Source organism: Tachypleus tridentatus, chromosome 3, assembly GCF_004210375.1.
Source record: "Tachypleus tridentatus isolate NWPU-2018 chromosome 3, ASM421037v1, whole genome shotgun sequence".
NCBI lineage: Eukaryota > Metazoa > Arthropoda > Merostomata > Xiphosura > Limulidae > Tachypleus > Tachypleus tridentatus.
In genome coordinates this window covers 52776496-52782519 of record NC_134827.1, presented here as the reverse complement: position 1 = coordinate 52782519, position 6024 = coordinate 52776496, and the positions used below count along the sequence as shown (strand labels likewise).

Genomic DNA, 6024 nt, shown 5'->3' with positions numbered 1-6024 from the left:
ATCCTCTTTTCAATTCTCCAAACAAATTCATCCCCTTCATAAAGTTAATAGAATAGTAACATTTATAAAAATATAAGGCTCACTCTAGTAATTAATTAGTTTTGTTTAATTTCATATTTATTTCTCTTATCAGTTAATGAATGTCACATCTATAAATGTCTACAGCCACACATTCTATTTTTAAATAAATCACTCACGAAATTTAGAAAACAATTACATTTTAAACTAAATAAAATGTAACAACATAATTACATTTGTAGACAATAGATGACTAATATTCTATAAAATAATTATGATTTTCTTTGGTGTTCTACTTTTCATAACCATCAATGTGACTTTCATATCTACAATGATACATTACACCTTTAATTAACTGTGACCTTACACAACTAATTCCTGTTCTGTTATACACAAGACATATAACGTTTTACCATAATAATACCTTACACAACTAATTCCTGTTCTATTATAAACAAGACATATAACGTTTTACCATAATAATACCTTACAACTAATTCCTGTTCTGTTATATACAAGACATATAAAGTTTTACCATAATAATACCTTACACAACTAATTCCTGTTCTGTTATATACAAGACATATAAAGTTTTACCATAATAATATCTTACACAACTAATTCCTGTTCTGTTATATACAAGACATATAATGTTTTACCATAATAATACCTTACACAACTAATTCCTGTTCTGTTATATACAAGACATAACATTTTACCATAATAATACCTTACACAACTAATTCCTGTTCTGTTATATACAAGACATATAAAGTTTTACCATACTAATACCTTACACAACTAATTCCTGTTCTGTTATATACAAGACATATAACGATTTACCATAATAATACCTTACACAACTAATTCCTGTTCTGTTATATACAAGACATATAAAGTTTTACCATAATAATACCTTACACAACTAATTCCTGTTCTGTTATATACAAGACATATAATGTTTTACCATAATAATACCTTACACAACTAATTCCTGTTCTGTCATATACAAGACATATAAAGTTTTACCATAATAATACCTTACACAACTAATTCCTGTTCTGTTATATACAAGACATATAAAGTTTTACCATAATAATACCTTACACAACTAATTCCTGTTCTGTTATACACAAGGCTTATAAAGTTTTACCATAATACCTTACACAACTAATTCCTGTTCTGTTATATACAAGACATATAAAGTTTTACCATAATAATACCTTACACAACTAATTCCCGTTCTGTTATATACAAGACATATAAAGTTTTACCATAATAATACCTTACACAACTAATTCCTGTTCTGTTATATACAAGACATATAATGTTTTACCATAATAACACCTGACACAACTAATTCCTGTTCTGTTATATACAAAACATATAAAGTTTTACCATAATAATATTTTTACAATTATGAAATGGTCATTTTGATGACAATTTTAATAATTTACTGACCACTAAAACCAACGATAAGTAATCAACATTAAAATATTATAGTGAAAAACAACTGTTTATTGATTATTCAACAACTCTTGTTACATTGTACTACAACAGAAACAATAAACCTTGGAAAATAAGAAATCTTACATTTCTGAATTTAAGACATGTTGTTGTGGTCTGCCCACCACGGGTATCAAAACCAGATTACTAGTAATACAAGTCCACACACATACCACTGTTCCACAAGAAAGTGAAGCTTAAGAGATGTTATAATGTTCAAATATGAGCATTCTGAAGTTAAACTTAGTGATTTAAAATGTCTCTGTCCAAATAACACAGCAGTATTACCTCACACTTGTACCTCTAGGAAACTATTACTGTTTTAGGTACACACGTTGACCTCTTGAATATATATATATCAGTTTGTTTTACTACTTTTAAACAAGTCTGTAAATAATGATGAAACTACAACATGTCAGTTTGTATGAACAACTTACAAAAGTAGTTTAACAGCCAGTTTGAAGATAGAAACTTCCATCACATCTAGTTAAAATCTGTTAATTATAAAATACTCACAAGGTTTTACCATCGTAGATCTACCTTGGATACCTGAACAGTTACAAAATATCATCTAATAACATGGTGTATTCAGGAAAACCACAAGAACCAACCATGAATTCCATCATGTTGTGTTGAATACGAACACTTTCTTCACCTAAAAACACATCAGAAATTGTAAGAAACATAACAGTTCTCTAAATACACACTACAAGATCAAATAAACATAACAGTTCTCAAAATACACACTAGATCTAATAAACAAGACAGTTCCTTAAACACACACTACAAGATCTAATAAACATAACAGTTCTCTAAATACACACTAGATCTAATAAACATAGCAGTTCCTTAAACACACACTACAAGATCTAATAAGCCTGACGGTTCTCTAAATACACACTAGAAGAACAAATAAATATGACAATTATTGAAATATACAGTACAGCATGTGATAAATATGATAGTTATCCAAATACTTCAAGATCTAATAAACATAGCAGTTCTCTAAATACACACTAGAAAATCTAATAAATATGAGTTTTCTAAATACACACTAGAAAATCTAATAAATATGACACTTTTCTAAATGCACATTAGAAAATCTAATAAACATGACACAATGACATAAACTACACTGGTTCTGTTAAATGAAAACAACTGAACATCTAACCCATAATCTTCTATAAAGTCAAGTGTACTTGAACATGTCCTAACAAACTGTGATGTTGTTATTCATTCCTAATTGTTTAAGATCTTAACAAGGGCCACCGATGATGAAGTTCTTTAAACAGAAAAGAACTTAACTTACTGATACAGTTAAGTTATAATGTTTTACAATGACAGAGAACTTAACTTACTGATACAGTTAAGTTATAATGTTTTACAATGACAGAGAACTTAACTTACTGATACAGTTAAGTTATAATGTTTTACAAAGACAGAGAACTTAACTTACTGATACAGTTAAGTTATAATGTTTTACAATGACAAAGAACTTAACTTACTGATACAGTTAAGTTATAATGTTTTACAATGACAGAGAACTTAACTTATTCATACAGTTAAGTTACAATGTTTTATAATGACAGTTATAACAATGTGACTATTCCAAGTTCTGTTGATTTCAACCGGTGAACTTTATTGATAAAGAATCACATTTTATTTCAGATGGAAAGTTCTAAGATAAGGTTGATGGTGTTGCTATGGAAATGACTTTGATATATTCTTTAACCAATTTATTTCTGTATCTGAATTAAAGTCAACAACTAGAACTCTCCCAACAACAGTTTAAACAATTCTAATATCATGTGCTGATGAAATGTTCAAGAACTGTGACCATGTTTTTTAATTTCTCCACTATTTTAATAAATAAATTGTATCATCAAGTTTACTGTGAAACATAACCAGGATATAAAACTTTGTGTTTTGACACTTTAATTAAAAACAACAGTGGTCAATTAGAATATGTCATATGAAAGCCTTTACAGACCAGTATTGTAACTCTACAAGTTTTGTTCCAAATATTCTTAAATAACATTATAAATACAAAATATCTAGTACATATGAGACCTTACAAAATGAATTGTTGGGTAAAACTAAAAAATATTCCATGTTGGTATTTGTATGTAACTGTCATTTTTTAAAGTTCATACATACAGATGACCCTGGTTATAATTAAAATATAATAAATTTATTATGACCATGAAGAGTCTTATAAAACTGTGATGCAATAAAACAAATTCCATTGCAAGAAACTTTTAGCTGAACATGAGTAGACATGTTAAATAATATATATTTTTTCAAGCTGCATTTCTGATACATGAATCTGACATTTTGTTTTCAAAACATGGATGTTATTATTAAATATCTGTAAATATAAAAACTTATTTTCCATTAGAGACACAAACTTATTTAAAACATCCCATTGTAATGTCTGTTTAAGAAACAGAAACTTTTATCACAGTGTTTCATTAAATGTTTAATATAAACAACACAAACATCTCTACATTAAACCTTTGTTGTTTTTAAACATAATAAAGTTAAACACAGTTATGTAGCCACAAATTTCTATATCTCATGTCTTAAATGTGATGGTAAAAAAATAAATATTTTAAAAATACATATTGTAAATAGTCAGGCTTACTCTGGCTGACCATTAAACTGAACATTATTGTAAATAGCCAGGCTTACACTGGCTCACCATTAAACTGAACATTATTGTAAATAGTCAGGCTTACACTGGCTGACCATTAAACTGAACATTATTGTAAATAGTCAGGCTTACACTGGCTGACCATTAAACTGAACATTATTGTAAATAGCCAGGCTTACACTGGCTGACCATTAAACTGAACATTATTGTAAATAGCCAGGCTTACACTGGCTGACCATTAAATTGAACATTATTGTAAATAGCCAGGCTTACACTGGTTGACCATAAAACTGAACATTATTTTAAATGGTCAGGCTTACACTGGTTGACCATAAAACTGAACATTATTTTAAATGGTCAGGCTTACACTGGTTGACCATAAAACTGAACCTAGGATAACAACTAAATGTTATCTGTTGGTCCACTGAACTGGATATTCTGACAGTAAACTGTCAGTGACTGAACTTTACCATCAAGAATACACTTATAATGAACACTGTTATGATCTGGTAGTTGTATGTTAATACTAGAAATGTTATAACTTGCTAGTTTTCAGTGATCATGTTTTCAGTTTTTAGTGATCATGGTAAATATGTAACAAACAAACAACTGTGATTTGTAAGAGACATTGGATATGATTTGATGTAAATGACATCGTATATTTATAACTACAGTATATATAATGTAGCCTTTCGGTAACTTTTTCAAAATGAACTGTGTTATAAGAACTATGAACTGCACTACATTACTATTAAACGCTTTATTCACTATTAATAAACCACAGAATATAACTTAAAGTATGAAAGATGTTTTGACTTTACCTTTTAAAGCAGAAATTTCGAGTTCGCATCAGTAGCCATAATGGTACTGAACATATTTTTATCTGAAGTATTCCATTTCTATGAGAGACTTCCCCAAAATGTTCTTTCAAAAACATGCAATCCATTTTTTCATTATATATATATATATTCTCCATTTGTATAACTTAACGAACTTAATTTAACATAAGAACAAATTGTTCACAGTCAAAATACATTCAACTCCCACTTCCCTCCATCTTGTCAATCACGTGCTCATACGTCAGCATTACAAGCACTAGGTGGCAACTAATTTAAAAAAGTTAACTTTTTTTTTTTCCTTTTCGTTAACATTTTATATGTAATAATTATATAAGTTTGGTTTGTTTTGAATTTCGCGCAAAGCTACACCAGGACTATCTGCGCCAGTCGTCTCTAGTTTAGCAGCGTAAAACTATTAGGAACGTAACTAGTCATCACCACCCACTGCCAACTCTTGGGTTACTCTTTTAACAACGATTAGTGGGATTGACCGTCACATTATAACTCTCCATGGCTGAAAGGACGAGCATGTTTGGTGCGACTGGTATTCGAACGCACAACCCTCATATTGCAAGTCGAGTGCCTTAACCACCTGATCATGCCGGACCTTCAAGGACGTGACCAAGATATTTATATTGGTGTCGATACTAAACTAAAACGTAGTTCAGAACCTCTGTTTTTTACATTACAAGCTTTTTCTGTGTGTGTCTTTTGAATTTCGCGCAAAGCTACACCAGGGCTATCTGCGCTAGTCGTCCCTAATTTAGCAGTGTAAGATTAGAGGGAAGGCAACTAGTCATCATCACCCACCGCCAACTCTTGGGCTACTCTTTCACCAACAAATAGTGAGATTGACCTTCATATTATAACTCCCCACGGCTGAAAGGACGAGCACGTTTGGTGCGACTGGGATTCGAACGCACAACCCTCAGATTGCGAGTCGAACGCCTTAACCCACCTGGCCATGCCAGTTCTTACATTACAAGTATAAATTCCATTCGGTGGACT

The 6024-nt window shown here is 30.3% G+C and overlaps 1 long non-coding RNA gene across 1 annotated transcript in view; it reads right to left on the bottom strand.

The window, feature by feature from the left end:
• The window catches only part of LOC143246861 (uncharacterized), a 12752-nt gene extending 7504 nt beyond the window's left edge, over positions 1-5248 (bottom strand). Inside the window, exons 1-2 of the long non-coding RNA XR_013026207.1 lie at positions 4999-5248; positions 2041-2179 (exon numbers count right to left, since the gene is read on the bottom strand). This is a non-coding gene — a long non-coding RNA (uncharacterized LOC143246861). The remainder of the gene's footprint in view (positions 1-2040; positions 2180-4998) is intronic.
• Positions 5249-6024: the final 776 nt, after the last annotated feature.